Genomic DNA, 26,857 nt, shown 5'->3' on the forward strand with positions numbered 1-26,857 from the left:
TACACTAACTTGCTGGTGTTGCCCCATACTTAATTTTCACAAGAAGTAAAAGGAAAAAAAGATCCTCGAAATTTGTAACATAATTTCTCCTGAGTACGGAAATATCCCATATGTGTACGTAAAATGCTCTGCGGGCACACAACAAGGCTCAGGAGTGAAAGCGTGCTATGTACATTTGAGGTGATCGTTGCAGCAATTCTGATATAAACACAAAAAAAACTACCCACATGTGACTGCATTTTGGAAACTACACCCCTTAAGGAACATAACAAGTGGTATAGATAACTTTAACTACCCACAGGTGATTGAAGAATTTTCGTTAAAGTTGCATGTGAAAATGAAAGTTTTTTATTTTTTCACAAAAATGCTAGTGTTATCCCAAATTTTTCATTTTCACAAGGGGTGATAGCAAAAAAGCCCCCATAATTTGTAACACCATTTCTTCTGAGTAAGGAAATACCCCATGTGTGGATGTTAAGTGCTCTGCTGGCACACTAGAGGGCTCAGAAGAGAAGCCATTGGGCTTTTGGAGAGATAATTTGGCTGGAATTGAAGTTCAAAAGCCCCCATGGTGCCAGAATGGTGGAACCCCCCCCCCCCCCCCAATATGTGACCTCATTTTGGAAACTACACCACTCACAGAATGTAAAAGGGGTGCAGTGAGCATTTATACCCCACAGGTGTCTGAAAGATTTTTGGAACAGTGGTCTGTGAAAATGACAAATTGAATTTTTCATTTGCACAGCCCGCTGTTTTAAAAGTCTGTCAAATGCCAGTGGGATGTAAATGCTCACTGCACCCATTATTACATTCCTTGATGGGTGTAGTTTCCAATATGGGGTCACATGTGTGGGGGTCCACTATTCTTGCACTACAGAGGGCTTTGTAAATGCACATGGCCCCCGACTTCCATTCCGAACAAATTCTCTCTCCAAAAGCTTAATGGCACTCCTTCTTTTCTGAGCATTGTAGTTCGCCCGCAGAGACCTTTACATCCACACATGAGGTATTTCCTTACTAAGAAGAAATGGGGTTACAAATTTTGGGGGGGGGGGGGTAATTTTCTGCTATAACCTCTTGTAAAAATGGTAAATTTGGGGGAAAAACTGTATTTTAGTGAAAAAAAATTATTTTTCCATTTCCACATCCAAATTTACCGAAAAGTCGTCAAACACTTGTAAGGTGTTAAGGCTTACTGTACCCCTTGTTACGTGCCTTGGGGGGTGAAGTTTCCAAAATAGTATGCCATGTGTTTCTTTTTTTTTTCTGTTATGGAACCATAGGGGCTCCCTAAATGCATCATGCCCCCTAAAAACCATTTAAGTAAAATTCACTCTACAAAATCCCATTGTGGCGCCTTTGCTTCTGAGCCCTCTAGTGCACCCACTGAGCACTTTTCGTTCACATGTGAGGTATTTTCTTACTTGAGAGAAATTGGGTTACACATTTGGGAGAGCATTTTCTCCTTTTACCCCTTGTAAGAATTCGACAACTGGGACTACAAAAACATGTTAGTGTAAAAAATTGAGATTTTTAATGTTCCCCTTCACTTTGCTGCTGTGAAAAACCTAAAGGGTTAACAAACATTCTGAATATCATTTTGTATACTTTGAGTCGTGCAGTTTTTATAATGAGTCCATTAATGGGGTATCTCTAATATGAAGACCCCTCAAATCCACTTCAAAACTTAACTGGTCCCTAATAAATTCTGATTTTGAATATGTTGTGAAAAATTTGAAAATTGCTGCTGAACTTTGAAGCCCTCTGATGTTTTCCAAAAGTAAAAACATGTCAACTTTATGATGAAACTATAAAGTAGACAAATAGTATATGTGAATCAATATATAATTTATTTTGTATGTCTATTTTCCTGACAAGCAGAGAGCTTCAAAGTTAGAAGAAATGCTAAATTTTCAAATTTTTCATGGCATTTTGGAATTTTTCACCAAAAAATTATACAAGTATCGATGAAAATTTTACACTATGATAAAGTAGAATATGTAACGGAAAAAAAACTTGGAATCAAATTCATAAGTAAAAGCATTCCAGAGTTATTAATGCTTAAAGTGACAGTGTCAAATGTGCAAAAAAATGCTCTGGTCCTTAAGGTCAAAATGGGCTTGGTCCTTAAGGGGTTAAAGGGGTACTCCACTGGAAAACATTTTTTTGTTTGTTTTTAAATCAACTGGTGCCAGAAAGTTAAAAAAAATTGTAAATGACTTCTATTTAAAAATCTTAACCCTTCCAGTACTTAGCTGCTGTATCTTCAAGAGGAAGTTCTTTCTTTTTGAATTTCCTTTCTGTCTGACTAAGGTGCTCTCTGCTGACATCTCTGTCCATTTTAGGAAGTGTCCAGAGTAGGAGCAAATGCCTATAGCAAACCTCTCCTGCTCCAGACAGTTCCTAAAATGGATAGAGGTGTCAGCAGAGAGCATTGTGGTCCGACATAAAGGAAATTAGATAAATTGTGCTCAGGTTGCAGTAAAGTAAAAAAAAAAAAAAAAAAAAAAAAACAGCTATACTTACACTCCTCACTCCCCTGCCACTGCCGCTCTTTTGGTTTTGGTAAATGCATCAAGCACTTCCTTGTGCCTGTATCAGTACAAAGACCTTTCTTCCACACACCACTGCTGCCAATGATTACTTAACCCTAAAAGTCTGTGTGCTGACTTTAAAAAAATGGAATTGCTTACAGTGGGGACCGAAACAGCAGTGAATGGGAAGAAAATAGGATAAGTATGGCTTTTTTTCTACTTAACTGTGCCCTGAGCCCAGTTAGATAGAACAACTTCTCCAGAATGCCCCTTTAAAGCATTACATTTAGAGATCAAATAAACAGTAAATAAATATTAATAAGCTTAATTTAAAAAAAAAATTTTTTATCCTTTAACCCCTTAAGGACTCAGCCCATTTTGGCCTTAAGGACTCAGACAATTTAATTTTTACGTTTTCATTTTTTCCTCCTCGCCTTCTAAAAATCATAACTCTTTTATATTTTCATCCACAGACTAGTATGAGGGCTTGTTTTTTGCGTGACCAGTTGTCCTTTGTAATGACATCACTCATTATATCATAAAATGTATGGCGCAACCAAAAAACACTATTTTTGTGGGGAAATTAAAACGAAAAACGCAATTTTGCTAATTTTGGAAGGTTTTGTTTTCACGCCGTACAATTTATGGTAAAAATGACGTGTGTTCTTTATTCTGAGGGTCAATACGATTAAAATGATACCCATTATTATATACTTTTATATTATTGTTGCGCTTAAAAAAAATCACAAACTTTTTAACCAAATTAGTACGTTTATAATCCCTTTATTTTGATGACCTCTAACTTTTTTATTTTTCCGTATAAGTGGCGGTATGGGGGCTCATTTTTTGCGCTATGATCTGTACTTTTTTTTGATACCACATTTGCATATAAAAAACTTTTAATACATTTTTTATAATTTTTTTTTAATAAAATGTATTAAAAAAGTAGGAATTTTGGACTTTTTTTATTTTTTTTCATTCACGCCGTTCACCGTACGGGATCATTAACATTTTATTTTAATAGTTCGGACATTTATGCACGCGGCGATACCAAATATGTCTATAAAAAATGTTTTTTACGCTTCTTGGGGGTAAAATAGGAAAAAACGGACGTTTTACTTTTTTATTGGGGGAGGGGATTTTTCACTTTTTTTTTACTTTTACATTTAAAAAAAAAATTTTTTACACTTGAATAGTCCCCATAGGGGACTATTCATAGCAATACCATGATTGCTAATACTGATCTGTTCTATGTATAGGACATAGAACAGATCAGTATTATCGGTCATCTCCTGCTCTGGTCTGCTCGATCACAGACCAGAGCAGGAGACGCCGGGAGCCGCACGGAGGAAGGAGAGGGGACCTCCGTGCGGCGTTATGAATGATCGGATCCCCGCAGCAGCGCTGCGGGCGATCCGATCGTTCATTTAAATGGCGAACTGCCGCAGATGCCGGGATCTGTATTGATCCCGGCACCTGAGGGGTTAATGGCGGACGCCCGCGAGATTGCGGGCGTCGGCCATTGCCGGCGGGTCCCTGGCTGCGATCAGCAGCCGGGATCAGCCGCGCATGACACGGGCATCGCTCCGATGCCCGCGGTTATGCTTAGGACGTAAATGTACGTCCTGGTGCGTTAAGTACCACCTCACCAGGACGTACATTTACGTCCTGCGTCCTTAAGGGGTTAAGAATATAAAAAATACACAGTTGCCAAAACTAAACAATGGAAGTTAATATCTACTCCAGAATGGTTATATTACAAAATAAATGTAAAAAAAAAGAGGCCCCCACACAGGTCCATCGAGGGAAAAATAAAAACATTATGGGGGAGATTTATCAAAACATGTCCAGAGGAAAAGTTGCCCAGTTGCAGAAAGAAACCAATCAGATTGTTTCTTTTTTTATTTATTTTGCAGAGGCCTTATTAAAAATGAAAGACGTGATCTGATTGGTTGCTATTGGAAACTAGGCAACTTTTCCTCTTGACAGGTTTTGATAAATCTCCCCCTATGGGTTTCAGAATATAGTGATCTTTTTACAATTTTTTTTACTGTTAACCCCTTGCGGCAAAACCCCGTTTTTAAACTGCGCTGCGGCATGAGAGGGTTATGAAGAGAGTTCAGGAGCTGAGCTCGCATCATACCCGCACGGTCCCGACCCATGGCTAACTATGGGGGCTATAACACTGTAAAAAAAGAGTCAATAAATGTGATTTAACCCCTTCCCTAATAAGTTCAAATCACCTCACTTTTCCCATAAAAAACAAACAAACATGTAAATAAAAATTTATATTTGTATATGTGGTATTGCCGCATGCATAAATGTCTGAACTATAAAAATATATTGTTAATTAACCCGCACAGTCAATGGCGTACGCGCAAAAAAAAATGTAACACTTGGTCACTTTTTATACCATAAAAAAATGAAATAAAAAGTGGTAAAAGAAAGTCTGATCAAAACATAAATGGTACTGATAAAAACTTCAGATAACGGCACAAAAAAATGAGTCCTCATACTGCCCCATATTTAGAAAAATAAAAAAGTTATAGGGGTCAGAAGATGACAATTTTAAACATATAAATTTTCCTGCATAAAGTTGGGATTTTTTTCAGAAGTAATACAAAATCAACTTATATAAGTAGGGTATCATTTTAATCGTATGGACCTACAGAATAAAGATAAGGTGTTATTTTTACCGAAAAATGTACTGTGTAGAAAAGGAAGCCTCCAAAAGTTACAAAATGGTGTTTTTTTCTTCAATTTTGTCGCACAATTATTTATTTTTGTTTTGCCATAGATTTTTGGGTAAAATGACTAATGTCATTTTACCCAAAGTAGAATTGGTGGTGCATAAATAAGCTATTATTTTGGTCTGTAGGTGCAAAATTGAAAGGGTTATGATTTTTAAAAGGTGAGGAGGAAAAAACGAAAGTGCAAAAACGGAAAAACCCTGAGTCCCCAAGATTAAGATATACAGTTCCCCGTACTGTCTCTTAAGCACCCTCCCCCCATAAATCCCTGTGGTGTTACTTGTTCTATGCACACACATTACAGAGAAAATGGGGGACAATTATCAAGGTATTTAAAGCCTTTTTTTTCTTACTCTGGGCGCACAAAAAGTCGAATGTGCGCCAAAGCACTTTTTTGTATCCCTTTTGTGAGTAAGCAAAAAGTTACAAACAGCCTTACCTAAGCAAATTTCAGTTTTCACTTTGCAGTGTTCACAAATGTATGATGTGCTAAAGTTGCATGTGGGCAAAAAAAAAAATTGCAAAACCCTTACAAAAAGTCGCAAGTCTATGGCTGCATTCATACCACATTTTTGCAATACAGTTCCTGTAACAGGTTTTTGATGAAAAACTGATTCCTCAAAACCGTACTGAACTGTATCAAAATGTGTGTACAAATTTTAACCCGTATACGGTTAAAAACCGGATAAGATTTGAAAAATTATGTCCAGGGTCATCTGTTTTTTAAGAAAAAAATGTATACATTTTTTACTTTTCACTCCATTATGAATAAAGTTTCACTTGTTTGATTGAAATTGCAAGAATTTTTTTTTTGCAAAGTCAAAAACTGTATGGTGAAAACCGAATGGAACCATATGCACATACGGTTCTCTATGGTTCCCATTGACTCCAATGTAAAAAAAAAAAAAAAAAAAAGCATATACGGTTTCAATACGGGTTTTCCCCCCAGACCAAAAACGTGGCACGAAAACAGGACAACACCGTACAAGATGCAAAACAGAGGCAACAGGATGCATAATTTGGCACACGGTTTTTAATGGAGAGTCAATGTCAATGCGTATGGTTTTCAATACAGTTCCATACAGTTTTCAAATTGAAAATGTATATGGCAACTGTATTGCAAAAACATGGTGTGAATGCAGCCTACTTCAGGTCTGTCCTGGAGTACAAAACTCTTGTATGTAAGCAAATTTAAAAAGTCACTAAAAAGTCTCACAAAAGTCTTAGCTGCAACTTTTTTGTTTTGCTTAGGTGCTCTGATAGTATGATAAATATGTAGCACATCAGCAAATCTAAAGCAAAAAAAATGCCTTCAGAACTTGCTTACCTAAGCAAACAATGCTAAATGTCCCCCAATGTGAGCAAAGACTGGTGGTGAACAATGTTAATCGATGGCACATTTGGGAAACAATTCCTTTTTAGTTTAAAGTTTGGGGAATCTTCATTATAGTACAGTATGTCTCAGGAGAATTCTGAAGCAAAAGTAAAATGGCAATAAAAAGTATACAAGCTGAGCAATCTTTGCAGCTGTCAAAAAGAGTAATACCTATTTAGATGATATTAAGACTCTCATGAGACATAATTTAGACTTGTTGTCAATATCATTGCAAGAAGAATGTAGAACAAATTGAAAGCACAAACCAAACAGCAATTTCATTTTGGATGAATAGATACAATAGTTGCAAAACCTAGAGCAGTAAAAAGCTAATTTTAATGGAAAAACAGCTGTAAAAAATGTTTACCACATTTTTGAAAACATAGGCAGTTTTTTAATGTGCTATGGCCATTTAATTATGTTTACAGACATTTTTTTTTGGCATTTAGCACATGCTATTTATGTAACACCCTTTGAAATTACAGCAGTTTTTTTTTTTTTTTTACCTTTTTTCTGCATTAACAGCCAATTTTTCAACAATGAAACACAAAATTCCAAGAAATATGTTTTTACCATTTTTTTTACTATAAAAACACTGTTTTACAAGTTTTTTTTTTTACTACTTAAAGATAGACTATTTTACTGTTTTCTGTGAAGATGACGTGAAATTTGTCAGAATTATTGAAGTTTAAAGTATGTATGCAGGCATTCCGTATATACCGTATGTATGGATACATTTTTCTGGGTTCACACATAGTATTTTTGTCGCTATTTTAATCAACATTTTGGTCAGTATTTTTTATCCAAAATCAGGAGTGACAGAGAAAAACCTATCCTATCCATATCCAGAGAGTTCCATAGTCTACAGCTTTTACTGTATAAAAAATCTCTGTCTGTGATGATGGTGAAACCTTCTTTCCTCTAGACGTAGAGGATGCACCTTGTCATGGTTACCGACCTAGGTATAAAAAGATTACTAGTACATTGAACATTATGTATATTTGTAGATTGTGATCAAAATGCCCCTAAGACATCTTTTCTCCAAACGAAATAAACGCAACCGTAATAAACTGTCTTCGTCCTGTAATCCTCTCATACCATTAATTATCTTTGTCACCCTCCTATGCACCCTTTTCAGTTCAGTCATGTTCCTCCTATACACTGGCACCCAATACTGGACAAAATGTTCCATGTGTGGTCTGACTAATGATTTATACAGAGGCAAAACTATGACCCTGACATCAGCCTCTATGCTTTTTTTTTATACTGTATATCCCATGACTTTATTAGCCTTGGCAGCCACTACCTGGTACTAAAGTGGCACTGGTCACTGAACTTAAAGGGAATGTATCACCTAGATTCTTTTCTACTAACTAGAGGTATATATTGAAATATGATTTTTTTTCTAATATGTTTTTTTTCTCATTGTAAATTTCATTTTGTAGATTTCAGTCATTTTTATTTATTTATTTTTTAGTCAGAGATATGCTTTACAGCGTGCCCCATAGACATAACTAACAATAGACAAAATAAAGGGTAAAGTAAATGGGCATGCTTTCTGACCTTTGTAAAGGTCATTCCACAGTGAGGGAGAGGCTGAGCTTTGAGCGTCATCTATTGTCTTTTCTAGCTACTGGTTTCATCTTTCATTCTAATGCTGTACTGATCACTTTTGTGACAGTCTCCTCCTTAGTATCACAGATATTGAAAAAAATATATGTTTTATTTTATTTAGTTACTTATTAAACTTTATATAATGTTGAATACATTTAATCAGAAAATAACTTATTGAAAGCAGGTTTGGAATATAAATATCTATTAATTTAAATGCTTTTTTAGTGTTTATTTTATTTTTTATATGCCTTAGGCACCAGGGACGTGCACAGACATTTTGGAGGGCAGGGGCTCAAATAAAAAAAAAAAGGCACTATAAAAAATAGCATATTTTTTATAATATACATTTTTTTTGTAAAAAGCGGTCAAAACAAAAATGATACTGATAAAAACTTCAGATCACGGCGCAAAAAATGAGCCCTCATACCGCGCTATATGCCGGAAAATAAAAAACTTTTAGGGGTCAGAAGATGACAATTTTAACCCCTTAAGGACTAAGGGTTTTTCCGTTTTCGCACTTTCATTTTTTTCCTCCTTACCTTTTAAAAATTATAACCCTCTCAATTGTCCACCTAAAAATCCATTTTATGGCTTATTTTTTGCATCGCCAATTCTACTTTGCAGTGACATTAGTCATTTTACCCAAAAATTCACGGCGAAACGAAAAAAAAAATCATTGTGCGACAAAATCGAAGAAAAAAATGCCATATTGTAACTTTTGGGGGCTTCTGTTTCTACGCAGAGAATATTTTGGTAAAAATGACACCATATCATTATTCTGTTGGTCCATACGGTTAAAATGATACCCTACATATATAGGTTTGATTTTGTCGCACTTCTGGAAAAAATCATAACTACATGCAGGAAAATGTATACGTTTAAAAATGTCATCTTATGACCCCTATAACTTTATTTTTCCATATACAGGGCGGTATGAGGACTCATTTTTTGCGCTGTGATCTGAAGTTTTTATCAGTATGATTTTTGTTTTGATTGGACTTTTTGATCACTTTTTATTCATTTTTTAATGGTATAAAAAGTGACCAAAATACGCTTTTTTGGACTTTGGAATTTTTTTGCACGTACGCCATTTACCGTGCGGTTTAATTAATTAAATATTTTTATAGTTCGGACATTTACGCACGCAGTGATACCACATATGTTTATTTTTTTTATTTACACTGTTTTATTTTTTTTTTATGGGAAAAGGGGGGTGATTCAAACTTTTATTAGGGAAGGAGTTAAATGACCTTCATTAACACTTAAAAAAAAAAAAAAATTTTTGCAGTGTTACAGCTCCCATAGGGACCTATAACACTGCACACACTGATCTCCTATGCTAATCACTGGCATGTATTAACACGCCTGTGATCAGTGATATCGGCGCTTGACTGGATCTCAGGCACGGAGCAGTCATTAGTCGATCGGACAACGAGGAGGCAGGTAAGGGCCCTCCCGGTGTCCTGTAAGCTGTTCGGGACGCCGCGATTTCACTGCGGCGGTCCCGAACAGCCCGACTGACTAGCCGAGATACTTTCATTTTCGCTTTAGAAGCGGCAGTCAGCTTTGACCACCGCTTCTAAAGGGTTAATACCGCACATTGCTGCAATCGGCGATGTGTGGTATTAGCCGCGGGTCTCGGCCGTTGAGCGCCGGGACCGATGCAATGTGATGTGGGGTCGCAGCGCGACCCCGCTTCATATCGCGGGAGCCGGCGCAGGTCGTAAATATACGTCCTGCGTCGTTAAGGGGTTAAATACGAATTTTGGTGCATATAGATATCATTTTTTTAAAGTAGAAAAATAAAACCTATATAAATTGGGTATCCTTGTAACCGTATGGACCCACAGAATAAAAATAAAGTGTCATTTTTACCGAAAAGTGCACTGCGTAGAATCAGAAGCCCCCAAAAGTTACAAAATTGCTGTTTTGTTTTTACTTTTGCCCCACAAATATTTTTCTGGTTTTGCCATAGAGTTTGTGGTGAAATGATTGAAGTCATTACAAAGTACGATTTCTGATGCAAAAAACAAGCCCTTATATGGGTATATAGGTGGAAAATGGAAAACGTTATGATTTTTAGAATGTGAGGAGGAAAACACGAATGTGAAAACATTACTTCTGTAGTTCTATTCTTCTTTTATTTTGTTCTGGGAATGTTTGATTCAGAGTTTCCCAACCAGGGTGTCTTCAGCTGTTGCAAAACTCGTCTGGGCATGCTGGGAGTTGTAGTTTTGCAACAGCTGGAGACACCCTGGTTGGGAAACACTGGTTTGGTTATAGGCCATTATATGCTTGATCCCCTCAAAATCATACCCCCCCCCTACACCCAAACATAGCTCAACTACAACCACCAGTATGTAAAGGAACATAGCTCTACTACAACCACCAGTATGTAAAGGAACATAGTACTACTACAACCACCAGTATGTAAAGGAACATAGCTCTACTACAACCACCAGTATGTAAAGGAACATAGTACTACTACAACCACCAGTATGTAAAGGAACATAGCTCTACTACAACCACCAGTATGTAAAGGAACATAGTACTACTACAACCACCAGTATGTAAAGGAACATAGCACGACTACAACCACCAGTAGTATGTCCCTGGTGTCGGGTGATAGGAGTCCCACATCCCTTAATATAAATGTGTGTGTGTTTCCCAACCAGAGTGCTTTCAGCAGTTGCAACAGCTGGAGGCACTCTGGTTGTGAGACATTGATAAATACACACACATGCATAAATCAGTGTTTCCCTACCAGGGTGACTCTAGCTGTTGCAAAACTACAACTCCCAGCATGGCCAGACAGCCAATAGAGCTGGCCGCACCCTGGTTGGGAAACACTGATATACAGACAAATATAAAAACTTATATACACAAACATTAGTGTACTTAAGGGGCACCATGCGATTTGTGACCACCACTGCAATAAGTGCTGCATCAATCCTGGGCCTTGTTGGCCTAGTGACAGATACAGCACTGCATATAACATACATAAAATACTATACATATATACACTTACATACACATACTCACACATATATCATACATGTGTATATACATGCTGTACATACACACCACACTATCCACAAAGGCTTCACAGACATGTTCACACAATACATCTGCATACTATATATGAATACACTCACTTTTATAGAAAGCTGGCTGGGTGCAGGGAATACTTCAGTAACTGGATGTTCGGCAGGACTCTGTGCTTCCTGGTCCCTGCAGACTCATCCGACAGGAAGTTACAGTGTGCGAGATCGTTCAGCAACAGAACAGGAGGGGGGGGGGCGGCTTGTTAAAGGAGCCGAGCATCTCCCTGCCAATGCCAGCGCTATACAAGTGACCTCTGCAGAGAGGTAGCACCTCTATAGGGTGAGCAGACTCACTTTGTCTACCAGTTTTGCAAAAATAAAAAAAAGGGCATTAAAGAAGCAAGGGCGAAAAAGGGCAGGGGCTGAAGCCCCCTTTGAACCCTATGTGTGCACGTCCCTGTTAGGCACTGTGATCAGGACACACCTGCTCAATAGGTTGTCCCACTATTAACACTCAGAATAGTAGATTATTACTGTTGGTCTATTTGCTGAGACTCTTTTTGACACTGCCTCTTCATTCAGTGACACTGTGAGATACTTCTAAGAGCTTTATTTAGCTTCAGATGTGTCCACCCTTATCTTTCCTTAAATTTAGTAGGAAATTCCAAATGCTTATCATACAAATTGAACACTACATTATGACATGCTGATACAACCCTCAACAGGCTGTCATTCATATCAAACCACTGGGTAGCACACATAAACACAGAACATTTACATCTCCCGACAGAGTATGACTAAATCCAATTTTTTTCTAGGCTATTTATCCGGCATACACATTTTCTGATTTGTTGAGCCATGAACTGTAAGAAAATATTTATCAACCATCATCACGGCTGCCCCATACACAGTGAAGAGTGACATGGGACTGCCACTCATTTCCCACTGGAGACTTGGGACTCTTCATCTCCATATCTCTTAGGAAGTGAATTTCTCATGATCATACACTTACCCACTAACACGAGATGAACAACATTTTGTCTGCATCTGGTTCTGCAGTTTGCCCTAAAAGCCCTGCATAACGCTGTTAAAGGGGTACTCTGCTGGAAAACTTCTTTTTAATCAACTGGTGCCAGATTTGTAAATTACTTCTAATTAACCCCTTAATGACCAAGGATGTATATTTACGTCCTTGACCGGCACCCGGGATATAACCTCGTGACCCTGCGTCATATCGGGTCGGTCCTGGCATGTATCTGATGCCGGGACCCGGGGCTAATAGCGCGCAGCAGCGATCGCGGTTAACGCTATTAACCCTTTAGACGCGGCGTTCAAAGTTGCTCAGCGGGGCTGATCGGGACTACCGCAGTGAAAATGCGGTGTCCCGATCAGCTGGGACACAAGCAGAGGTAATCTTACCTGCCACCGGCGTGTCCCCTCGGCGATTGATTGCTCCAAGCCTGAGATGCAGGCTTGAGCAATCGATCACCGATAACGCTGATCATTGCAAAGCTATGGCTTTGCAGTGAACAGTGCAGGCAATCAGTGTGTGCAGTTGTTATAGGTCCCTATGGGAGCTATAACACTGCAAAAAAAAGTGTAAAAAAGAAGTTAATAAATTTAAATTAACCCTTTCCTTAATAAAAGTTCAAATCACCCCCCTTTTCCCATAAAAAAAAGACCATGTAAATAAAAATAAATATAAACATATGTGGTATCGCCGCGTGCGTAAATGTCCGAACTATAAAAATATATCATTAATTAAACTGCACGGTCAATGGTGTATGCACAAAAAAATTCCAAAGTCCAAAATAACATATTTTTGGTTGCTTTTTATATCATGAAAAAATTAATAAAAAGCGATCAAAAAGTTTGATCAATACAAAAATGATACCGCTAAAAACATCAGATCATGGCGCACAAAATGAGTCCTCATACCGCCCCATACATAGAAAAATAAAAAAAAGTTATAGGGGTCAGAAGATGACAATTTTAAACGTATAAATTTCCGTGCATGTAGTTATGATTTTTTCCAGAAGTACGACAAAATCAAACAGATATAAGTATAAAGAGAAGGTGTCATTTTAAAATGTACTGCGTAGAAACGGAATCCCCCAAAATTTACAAAACTATGTTTTTTCTTCAATTTTGTCGCACAATGATTTTTTTTCTGTTTCGCTGCCGATTTTTGGGTAAAATGACTGATGTCACTGCAAAGTAAAATTGGTGGCGCAAAAAAATAAGCCATCATATGGATTTTTAGGTGCAAAATTGAAAGGGTTATGATTTTTAAAAGGTGAGGAGAAAGCAATGAAAGTGCAAAAACCGAAAAACCCTCAGTCCTTAAGGGGTTAAAAATCATAATTCTTCCAGTACTTATCAGCTGCTGTATGCTCCACAAAAAGTTATTTTTTTATTTTATTTTACTTTTTGGCACCAGTTGATTTAAAAGAAAACTTTTTCCAGTGGAGCACCCCTTTAAGTCACCTTGGAGTGTATACATGTACTTCTGTAAAAGCAACATATATGGCTATGAATAAACAGATGGTATCCAGTGGTAACTAACAGGTTTAGTACACCCTGCACTAGTGGATTTTTTTATGCTTTTGAAAATTAATATAAAAATTATACATTTTTAAAGCAGATGCCTACTTTTGTGTACACATAGGTATTGGTAGAAGCAATGGCTTTTTTCAAGTGGTCCAAAAATTTTTGGAAGTAGCAACAGGTTTTGTGCCTGGCAAGTGAAGAAGAAGTGGATTTTTACAAGCTGTGAAAAATGATTAAAATTTTGAGGCATAGCAATAGGATTGTCATCATTGACACAAAATCCTCAGTGCACAGCTTTTTCACAATTAGAGTAAAACACGAAAAAAACTGTCGCACTGGAAGAACAGTTGCAGAACTTTCTCTGTAGTACTTTGTTACTACAACAATTATATATGTGTGGTCCTTCTCCTATCTGTTTTGCTCACTGATGACTGTCCCTGACAGAGATCTTCTCTTAACACCTGCTATCTCTAAAATGGCTGCTGAATCTATATGTATAGGATTTTATAGTGCTTTGACATCACCCCTATAACTGTCTCCTGATTGGATTAGAGAGCTGTTTAAAATATCACACTGAAAAGATTTAAATTGGTTATCCAGGAAAAACTGGCTCCAGAAAGTTAAACAGATTTGTAAATATTGTATTGTGTATTGTGTATGTGTATTGCAATATAATATACATACATGTGAATTAGGATATAAAAACGCTATTACCCAGTCTGAACTAGATCAATGGATATTGGATTTCGATGTGTAATCCAGGCCAGATATTATCTCTGATCTTTTAATGAATTAGCTCCAAATGTGAACCACCATATATAAGTGATCCATAAGAGAAGCTTCAATACATTGTTTATTTTTCCTACTGAAGAAAGGGTCATGCAACATAGTGAAAGAACCCTGAAACGCGTCTAGGTTAATTACCACACCTTGTAATACACTGGCGGTGTGAACCTGGCATAGAGACTTACGATTTATTGGAAGCAACAACCATCGCAGCTGCAGTCTGGTCCGGACTTCCACCTTGATTTGCCACCAACCCGAACCTGCTGGGAAAGATCCATCTTCCACCCGCCCTGAGAACACATCAATCTCCATTACCATCCACCACGAGGGACCCCAGCGCTGTGCCCGCCCTGTAATGACCACAGGAGCAGTACGGAGGCCACTGGGGATGTTGTGCCAAACGCACCCCTGCACAAGCAAAACTCTGCACAAGTTATAGCCCTGTGCCAGCGCAGCCGGCGTGTGGTGAACGGAGTTAACATCGAGCGTCAGGAGCAGGTGAGATACATTGTGCCAGCAGTACTTAATACAGATCAGTCCAAAGCCTGTATTAGCCAAAAAGACTGAAATAAGTAACCATTCAGTGGATACACTATTTATTATATCATCTGTTCATATATTTACTGCAAAGACTTATTGCATCAGCTGCATCAGAGAAGGACACAATATCTTTTAATATATTTTATGGTTGCCAGAATATAAAGTCTCCCTTTTTTTATAGGCGATTAATACCACTAGGGCCCAGTGGAATATTCACCTTTAATATATATGTGCCAGGATTAGAGTAATTTTATATAATTGTTTTATATATGTTTAATAAAATTTATATCAATTGAAGCATCTCTATATTAATTTGGAATTCATTGTGTTCCCTTTGGGATAAAATCCTAGAAGGATTGGTTATATATTCTTTACCGATTTGTAAATTACTTCTATAATTTAAAAAAAAAATCATTTCATTACTTATGAGCTGCTGAAAATGAGTTGTTCTTTTCTGTCTATGTGCTCTCTGATGACACATGTCTCAGGAACTGTCCAGAGTAGAAGCACATCCCTATAGAAAACCTCTTCCACTCTGTAATTCCCGAGACAAGCAGAGATGTCAGCAGAGAGCACTGTTGCCAGACAGAAAAGATTAACTCAACTTCAGCAGCTGATAATTAATGGAAGGATTAAGATTTTTTTAAAGTAATTTACAAATTTAGACAATACAATATTAAAAATGGGGCTCAAGGTCACGGATAGATGGAGTAGTGTGGTATTTATTAGAATTAATCAGATATTAGTTGATGCCTGGCTACCCACAGGGCCCTTGCAGATATACAGGAATCGTATATATAAAAATATTAGACAATCATAGTGTGATAAATATCATAAAAATCATAAAAACATAAAATACATATATTAAGAAAACCTCTGAGATCACTCTAATTAATGATAGTAGTGAATACTGTTGTTGTGGACCAACACCAATAAAGTTCACAAAAGTTCATCCAAGTTCATGGTGAGAGTCGCTAGTAAAAAATCCCACGATAGTAATGACTTGAACCTCAAATTCACACCCAATATTAGTTCGGATTCTGTAGAATTTCTAGATTTATTAATCACCGCAAAAGTAGACAAATTAATCCTTAGCACATACCGGAAACCGGTGGCTAAGAACGGCTTCATATTGTATACGAGCTGTCATCTTCCATGGTTGACAAATGTCCCGACCAGCCAATTCAGAAGGCTCAAACGAAATTGTACGGAAAACGAACAGTTTGAGGTTGAAGCCATTGCCCTTACCAATCAATTTTTAGAAAAAAAGTACCCTCTGTCAAATTTACAAACATCATTAGATAAAGTACGACAATTGGACAGAACAACATTCTTCACTCCCAAGAACCCTATCAGACCAATTACGTCCATTCCAGACAACTCCAAGATAATCATACCATACAACACCCAAGACAGGAAAATTGAAACTATAATTAACAAATACTGGTCATTACTGCAACAGGATAAGACAATTGGTAGTATTCTCCCAGATAAACCACCAATTGTCTATACCAGAGCCCCTAATTTAGGAATCAAAATAGCCCCCACTATTCGTACCGAAAATCCCAACCCTAAACCCACAACTACTTTACTTGATCTAAAGGGTTTCTTTAGATGCGGGCAATGCCCCAATTGCAAAGCGACTAAGCTCGAAAAACGCACCACAGTAATAAAATCCACGGTTAACGAGTTCTCATATAAAATCAAATAATTTTGGAACTGTGCAAGTGGGGGGTTATTTATATGATTCAATGCCCATGTCACAATTCGGCTCATTAGCACCAAAAGGACTGAACAACGATTTGGAACTATTCGACTTTCTAGAATAACATGGAGGTGGGCCCAATGGACGGCCGGTAGGCGTTTGGCTGTTGCTTCCCAGCACTCCTACCGACCCTTTGTTGGTCCTTCCCCCCCCCCCCCCCCTCTCCACATTTCTATTTATTAATTTATGTTTTCTCATTAATTTATGTTTTCACATTATTCATTCTCTACTGTGCTGATTTGCTAATATACAGGTTTTTTGTTTAAATATAGTCATCTTATATAATTTTTATGCCCTATACTATATACTTTATCATCTTCTAAATTTCATCTTTCTCAATTCTAGTTTTTATATTTGCTTACATATTATATATGCCAAATTGTGTTATCCTTTTAATCTTATTACCCTAGATTTTAGTTTTGAACAATAACATATAAATATTTGGATTCACATATATATACATCCAATACCATACCATCTGACTTTGATGGGTTATCTATCATGTACTGAATGTCTTCTATATCGCATTCCACTGCACTGTATTATTTTATATGTTATCATAGATTTTTACAATGTCCTACATGAATACATACGTTCCAATTTATACACATAATTTTCAATACATTTTTTCATATATGTATATTTTTGATACACAAGTTTATATAAAGGTTTCATATATTTGTATATACCTTTTCAGATATACTGTATTGATTTCAGATATTTATATATATATATATATATATCAAATAAAATCAAATTATAGTAAAGGTATTAATTATATTCACACCATGGGTATATATGTGTCCTCACAGATTATATACATAAATATTAACACCTAACAGATATATATATGACACATATTCTCTGACACATAAACACATTCAGACTGTATTGTTCCATTACTAGCTCCTTTTTCACACCTTCATTCACAATTTACCACTGTTTACACTGGATATGACGTCACTAATTAAGGGGATGTCTTTACTAGATATAAAGAGCAAGATAATGACCCCCATACCATCTATATTTTATGCTGCTGAGGAAAGAACCTAGGAGGTTCTGAAACACGTCCAGCCCACTATATCACACTCTTGAGATCAATATCATCCATACTCCTGCCTCCAATATCTAAGATTTGCAGATACTGCCACCTGTCAATCCTAATTGCCCCCAGCGCGCGCTGGAGAAACACAAGGAAAACACCAGAACCACCATCATAGTAGTGCAGCCGCAGCGCTGCATTCCTCCGATTCCAGGCCCACTCCACTATCCACCGCTCTTACCGGGAGACGGCCGAGTCTCCGAGCGGTGAGCTCTCCTGCTGAGAGAGCCGGCACATATACTGCCAGGAGGAGCCGCTCGGAGATTACTTACATGTACCGGAGATATCACTGCATCAACCGGAGAGTCCGTCACGGCACCCGTGCAGCAGACGCCCGGACCGGTGAGCATATTCCATTCATTCACATCACGCAGAGCCGTGAAGTACTATTTGTACAGAGCCGCATATTGGTACAGAGCATGCTATTTCAATTGATACAAAGTGGCTTGATCTAAAGTGATCTGAATTACTTGCTACTTATGAAAACTTGTCACATAAAGCTGCTGAGAATAATTGATTGCTATTGTTATCGCTTGCTCGAGATACATATGAGAGACTGAATTTTCTGCTATACAATTTCATTGACAGAGGCTTTTTGTGGAGTTTTTTTTTACTAGCGACTCTCACCATAAACTTGGATGAATTTTTGTGAACTTCATTGGTGTTGATCCACAGCAACAGTATTCACTACTATCATTAATTAGAGTGATCTCAGAGGTTTTCTTAATATATGTATTTTATGTTTTTATAATTTTTATGATATTTATCACACTATGATTGTCTAATATTTTTATATATACGATTCCTGTATACCTGTAAGGGCCCTGTGGGTAGCCAGGCATCAACTAATATCTGATAAATTCTAATAAATACCACACTACTCCATCTATCCGTGACCTTGAGCCCCATTTTTTATATTTTATTGTCTAGATATTTTGTGACACCTGAGGTATAGGTGTCTGTTGGGTAGCCCAGGTCTTGATTGCTGTCTAGAGGACTTTAGAGCCTCAACAGTACCTTGTTTTTATAATTTACAAATCTGTTTAACATTCTGGTGCCAGTTGATATATATATATATATATATATATATATATATATATATATATAGTTTTTTCCTGGAATACCCCTTTAAGTAGTGGGTTTCCAATACTCAACAATGTAGGAACTGATTAGAAAATAACATTTATTACCGTAATTTCCAGTGAAAAAACTATAATGCTAAGTTCACCGGTTGCCACTAATGTAATGCATAGCATACATGTGTACTTATGTTGCACTGATACATATTAAATAATCTGGATGGAGTCCACAGAAAAGTGCAACCAAGTGCATGAAACACATTATATAAACAAGCACCAAAGCAAAGATACAGTCATAGTTTTATTATGTGATGAATAAGTCTTCCAACTTCACATCTCTATTTTAATTTCCAGTTTACAATGTAATGGCTCTTGTCATGTAGCATATGATATAATATTATTGATGCATTCCACTAGTTAGGTTATTTCTGCAACAGTCACTGTATTTGTAAGATCGCTAAATGCAGTTACATATATATTCATCTTTTGGCTGCCATGTGGTCTTATTCTACCTGAATAGCTGGATCAGAAGCCTCTGTAGCCGTTTTACATCTTACAAGAGAGGGACATGCCCCCTTTTCCTGAGAGAATGTCTAACACTGTGAGCTAATCAGAAGAGGTATTTCTATAATAAATATAGGTGATATAGGCATAAAATAGATGTTCATGGCCAGGATTAGGTACTGAGTAACATATTCATAATTTTTTGGTGGGATTTGAAAGGTACACTTGATCGATAATGTTCACACTGAGGTCTGCTCCAAGACTATGGAATAATTATGTACTCACATTGATATACAAACATCAGCAGCAGGTGGACTTATTATTACCCCTTCAATATTGACCTCACTATTAGGAGTTGGGCCCCACTGATCTGTTATTAATGGCCTTTCACAAAAATTCTGATTAAAACAAATCTGATTTATTTTTATTATTATTCAATTTAAAACAAATTGAATGTGCTCTAAATAGCTTTGCTCATCACTAGAAAGGACCTTGTGTGCTCTTGTGTGCTGGGCTGTACAGGGTTTGATCTGGCAGGATAGCTTGTGACACCCTAAATAAGGACAAATTGGACAAAAGTAAGAAGAATGTGAAAACTTCCAACAGGACTCCAGTTCTCTGCCCATGGTACTTAGCCTGTCTAGGACACAGGGCGTACAGGTACGCCCTGGCACCCTGAGACTTAAGGACCCAGGGTGTACCTGTACCCCCGTGGGAATTCTGTTCCCCACAGCTCACTTGGCGGGGACCGGGATGCCTGCTGAAATCATTCAGCACGCATCACGTGACAATGCCTGGGGGAGTCCCAAGACCGTCAATCTGCGGTCATTCCGGATCATATGGATCTCCGGGGACACAGAAAATAAGGGGGATCAGGGCTGTCCAAGACACCTCCGATCCCCCTGCCTAGCAACATCTGGAGGGCTACAGTTTGGAGACCACTATACAGTTTGGGCATGCTGGGATTTGTAGTTTTGCAATATTTGGAGGGCTACCGTTTGGAGATCACTGTGCAGTGGTCTCTAAACTGTGGCCCTCTAGATCTTGCAAAATTACAACTCCCAGCAAGCCTACACAGCAGTTTGCTGTCTGGGCATGCTGGGATTTGTAGTTTTGCAACATCTGGAGGGCCACATTTTGGAGATCCCTGTGCGGTGGTTTCTAAACCATGGCCCTCCATTTCTTGCAAAAGTTATAGTTGCATACCTCCAGTTGTTGCATAAATACATCTCCCAGCATGCCCTTCGGCGATCAGTACATGCGGGGAGTTGTAATTTTGCAACAGATGGAGGCCCACTGGTTGGAAAATACTGAGTTAGGTAACAGAACCTAAGGTTTTCCAACCAGTGTGCCTCCAGCTGTTGCCAAAGTGCAACTGCCAGCATGCACGGTCTGTCAGTGCATGCAGGGAGTTGTAATTTTGCAACAGCTGAAGGTTTTGAGCTGTGTCAAATTTTACGCCGCAGCTCAAACTCCTAGCAGGTAACTCACAGTAAACCCCCACCTGTGTGAATGTACCCTAAAAACACTACACTAACACAAAAAAAAATAGTAAAACAATACATATACACACATGTACTGTCCCCCCCCCCCCCCCCCCAATAAAAAGTAAAAACGTCCTGTACGGCAGTGTTTCTGGACAGCCACTGACTGTCCAGGCCTGCTGGGAGTTTAGCAACAGCTGGAGGCACGCTGTTTGGGAATCACTGGTGTACAATATTTTTGGTAGTGGAGGCAATTGTAACACTTGCATCACAGTCCAGCCCTATTCAAGTCCTTAATTCAGGTCTCAAAATGAGCATGGCGCTCTCTCACTTCGGAGTCCTGTCATATTTCAAGGAAACAGTCTAGGGCCACATATTGGACATTTCCGTACTCAGGAGCAATTATGTTACAAATTTTAGGAGGCTTTTTCTCCTTTTACCCCTTATGAAAAGGAAAAGTTGGGGTCTACACCAGCATGTTAGTGTAAAAAAAATATGTCATTTTTACACTAACATGCTGTTGTTAGCCCTATACTTTTCATTTTAACAAGAGGTAAAAGGAAAAAAAGACCCCCAAATTTGTAACACAATGTCTCCTGAGTACGGAAATACCCCATATGTGGACTTAAAATGCTCTGCGGATGCACAAGGCTCAGTTGTGAGAGCGCACTATGAGAGCGTACATTTTCAACATTTCAGCCAGAATTCTTCCAACTCACCAATTGACTGTTTTATCACGTGGACTTTCTTTTTTAACAACTACTAGATTTGATTTGTTCCGTACATTATTAGATGTCAGTCGTTTTGTTAGGGGTATTACTTTGCAGAGACATTTCAATGTTATCCGTACTTCTGATGATCTGTTCATTGAAGAATCTAGTAAAATTAAAATTCTTGATATTGACATCTCTGGTGTAGATTCAGGTGAAGTTTATGTTCATAATGATATCACACAATCTGAATGCGATCTTACTACTAACCACATGAATTTTTCCTTTCAGGATTTAGTGATCACATCCCATCTAGACCAGTTACAAAATCACATCTCTGACACCCCTGAAAAGAGTCCAGTTTTTCAAATTCGAAATAATGACTTTCATCCCATTTTATCTAGAACTCCAGTTCTGGACTATTTTCAGAAGGCGGTCGAACATGATCTTTCCAACTTAGCCAATTCACGATCCAATGGCAGTTCTAATCTAACTTGTTTGGAGAGGGTTGCTCTTGACAGCCTGTCCACAGCATACGACATTATAATTAGACAGGCCGACAAGGGCGGCGCTGTCATTATTCTTGATAAAGGCCTTTATCGGCGCATCAATGTGGACATGCTGTCAGATTCCAACACCTACCGTGTCTTACAGTCCGATCCTACCTCCAATTTCAGACAACAACTGGCTGAACTTGTGAGTCTTGGGAAAACAGGTGGTTTCTTCTCTTCCAGAGAAGCTGATTTCATTTTAGTTGAACATCCCCTTGTTCCAATTTTTCATTCTCTTCCCAAGATTCACAGGCTCTGCTTCCCTCTGCCCTGCAGGCCAATTGTGGCCGGTATAGGAAATTTATGTGCATGGGTAGATACATTTCTCCAACCCCTTATTCCCCAAATTCCAGCTTACATTCAGGATGCTAAACACCTGTTATGCTAACTGATGAAGCTGCGCATGCGCAGCGAAACGCGTTGCATCTAATAAACCCAACTTGATTTTATGCTGCACTCCTCCTGGTTCCTCTATCCAGCGCCGACATCTCCTACTACACGGTGAAATTGCTTATCTAATGCTAACTCGAGGGAATAGAATGGCACCAGGGTTTTTCCTGGATTTCCGCAGATGTAACGTCTCTTTATTCAGTCATTCCTCACGATTTGGCAATAACAGCACTACAATGGTTTCTATCTGTATATTCATCTTATTCTCCTGAATTATGTGAATTTGGGATTCACAGTAACATTTCTGTTGGAGCACAATTGTTTTATGTTTGATGGTTGTTTTTTTACTACAAACAACAGGAGCCTCGATGGGGGCGAAATTTCCCCCTCGTTGGCTAATATTTTTATGTGCTGGTGGGAATCTCTTTATTTGTTCTGTTTTCCCCAGACAATTCATTTATTGATAGATTGGTCTAGTACGGTCTCTACATCGACAACCTCATATTTATATGGGGTCCCGGTGTTGCGGTCGTGCCAGACTTTTCGTCATATCTCGATTCCAATACTTGCAATTTACGTTTTACAGTTACTCACCAAAAAAATGCTCTGGTCCTTAACCCCTTAAGGACCGAGCCCTTTTTCACCTTAAGGACCAGAGCATTTTTTGAACATCTGACCACTGCCACTTTAAACATTAATAACTCTGGAATGCTTTTAGTTATCATTCTGATTCCGAGACTGTTTTTTCGTGACATATTCTCCTTTAACTTAGTGGTAACATTTTATGGTAACTTGCATCCTTTCTTGGTGAAAAATCCCCAAATTTGATGAAAAAAAAATGTAAATTTTGCATTTTTCTAACTTTGAAGCTCTCTGCTTGTAAGGAAAATGGATATTCAAAATATTTTTTTGGGGGTTTACATATACAATATGTCTACTTTATGTCTGCATCATAAAATTTATGAGTTTTTACTTTTGGAAGACACCAAAGGGCTTCAAAGTTCAGCAGCAATTTTGAAATTTTTCCCAACATTTTCAAACTCGCTATTTTTCATGGACCAGTTCAGGTTTGAAGTGGATTTGAAGGGTCTTCATATTAGAAATACCCCATAAAAGACCCCATTATAAAAACTACACCCCCCAAAGTATTCAAAATGACATTCAGTAAGTGTATTAACCCTTTAGGTGTTTCACAGGAATAGCAGCAAAATGAAGGAGAAAATTCAAAATCTTCATTTTTTACACTCGCATGTTCTTGTAGACCCAATTTTTGAATTTTTGCAAGGGGTAAAAAGGAGAAAATTTTTACTTGTATTTGAAACGCAATTTCTCTAGAGTAAGCACATACCTCATATGTCTATGTAAATTGTTCAGTGGGCGCAGTAGAGGGCTCAGAAGAGAAGGAGCGACAAATGGTTTTTGGGGGGCATGTCACCTTTAGGAAAACCCTATGGTGCCAGGACACATGGCATGCCATTTTGGAAACTAGACCCCAGGGGAACGTAACAAGGGGTAATGTGAACCTTAATACCCTACAGGTGTTTCACGACTTTTGCATATGTAAAAAAAATAAATTATTTTTACCTAATATGCTTGGTTTGCCAAAATTTTTACATTTTTAAAAAGGGTAATAGCAGAAAATACCCCCCAAAATTTGAAGCCCAATTTCTCCCGATTCAGAAAACACCCCATAAGGGGGTGAAAAGTGCTCTGCTGGCGCACTACAGGTCTCAGAGGAGAAGGAGTCACATTTGGCTTTTTGAAAGCAAATTTTGCTCTGGGGGCATGCCGCATTTAGGAAGCCCCTATGGTGCCAGGACAGCAAAAAAAAAAAAAAAAAAACACATGGCATACCATTTTGGAAACTAGACCCCTCGGGGAACGTAACAAGGGGTTAAGTGAACCTTTATACCCCACAGGTGTTTCATGACTTTTGTATATGTAAAAAAAATAAAAACATTTTTTACCTAAAATGCTTGTTTTCCCAAAAATTTTACATTTTTAAAAAGGGTAATAGCAGAAAATACCCCCCAAAATTTGAAGCCCAATTTCTCCCGAGTACGGCGATACCCCATATGTGACCCTAAACTGTTGCCTTGAAATACGACAGGGCTCCAAAGTGAGAGCGCCATGCGCATTTGAGGCCTAAATTAGGGACTTGCATAGGGGTGGACATAGGGGTATTCTACGCCAGTGATTCCCAAACAGGGGCCTCCAGCTGTTGTAAAACTCCCAGCATGCCTAGACAGTCAGTGGCTATCTGGCAATACTGGGAGTAGTTGTTTTGCAACAGCTGGAGGCTCTGTTCTGGAAACAGTGGCGTACCAGACGTTTTTAATTTTTATTGGGGAGGGTAGGGGTATGTGTATATGTAGTGTTTTTTACTTTTTATTTTATTTTGTGTTAGTGTAGTGTAGTGTTTTTAGGGTACAGTCACACGGGCGGGGGGTTCACAGTAGTTTCTCGCTGGCAGTTTGAGCAGCGGCAGAAAATTTGCAGCAGCTCAAACTTGCAGCCGGATACTTACTGTAATCCTCCGCCCATGTGAGTGTACCCTGTACGTTCACATTTGGGGGGGGGGGGGGAGAAACATCCACCTGTTGCAAAACTACAACTCCCAGCATGTACAGTCTATCAGTGCATGCTGGGAGTTGTAGTTTTGCAACAGCTGGAGACACACAGGTTGTGAAACACTGAGTTTGGTAACAAACTCAGTGTTTTGCAACCAGTGTGCCTTCAGCTGTTGCAAAAGCTACAACCCCCAGCATGTACGGACAGCGGAAGGGCATGCTGGGTCTTGTAGTTATGCAACAGCCGGAGGCATACTACATTGGCTGGGGATGCTGGGGATTGTAGTTATGCAACAGCTGGAGACACACTGGTTTGCTACTTAACTCAGTGTGCCTTCAGCTGTTGCAAAACTACAACTCTCAGCAGTCACCGACAGCCAACGGGCATGCTGGGAGTTGTAGTTATGCAACCACCAGATGCACCACTACAACTCCCAGCATGCACTTTAGCTGATTGTGCAAGCTGGGAGTTGTAGTTATACAACAGCTGAATGTACACTTTTCCATAGAAAGAATGTGCCTCCAGCTGTTGCAAAACTACAAGTCCCAGCATGCCCATAAGGGCATGCTGGGAGTTGTGGTGGTCTGCCTCCTGCTGTTGCATAACTACAGCTCCCAGCATGCCCTTTTTGCATGCTGGGAGCTGTTGCTAAGCAACAGCAGGAGGCTGTCACTCATCTCCTTCTGCTGCTCCACGATGCCGCCGCACAGGACAGTCCCTCGCCGCCGCCGTCGCTCCTGGGGCCCCGATCCCAACAGGGACGCCGGGGATCGGGGTCTCCAGCACCCGGGGTCTTCTGCCCGCACCCGCTCACGTCCTCCGGAAGAGGGGCGGAGCGGGTTGTGGGAGTGACACCCGCAGAAGGCGCCCTGATTGGTCGGCCGGGAAACCGGCCAACGAATCAGGGTGATCGTGAGGTGGCACCAGTGCCACCTCACCCCTGCTGGCTCTGGCTGTTTGGGGCCATCTCTGATGGCCCCGATCAGCCAGTAATTCCGGGTCATCGGGTCACTGGAGACCCGATGACCCGGAATCCGCCACAGATCGCTGGACTGAATTGTCCAGCGATCTGCGGCAATCGCCGACATGGGGGGGCATAATGACCCCCCTGGGCGATATGCCGGGATGCCTGCTGAACGATTTCAGCAGGCATCCAGCCAAGGCTCCCCTCCGGCTAGCGGCGGGGGCCGGAAATGCTCAGGGCATATCCATACGCCCTCGGTCCTTAAGGACTTGGAAACGGGAGCGTATGGATACGCCCTATGTCCTTAAGGGGTTAAAGGGGTACTCCGGTGGAAAACCTTTTCTTTTTAAATCAACTGGTTCCAGAAAGTTAAACAGATTTGTAAATCACTTCAATTAAAAAAACTTAATCCTTTCAGTACTTATTAGCTGCTGAATACTACTGAGGAAATTATTTTCTTTCTGGAACACAGAGCTATCTGCTGAATCACAAGCACAGTGCTCTCTGCTGACATCTCTGTCCATTTTAAGAACTGTCCAGAGTA

The sequence above is a fragment of the Hyla sarda genome, chromosome 1 (genome assembly GCF_029499605.1).
Source record: "Hyla sarda isolate aHylSar1 chromosome 1, aHylSar1.hap1, whole genome shotgun sequence".
Classification (NCBI taxonomy): Eukaryota; Metazoa; Chordata; class Amphibia; order Anura; family Hylidae; genus Hyla; species Hyla sarda.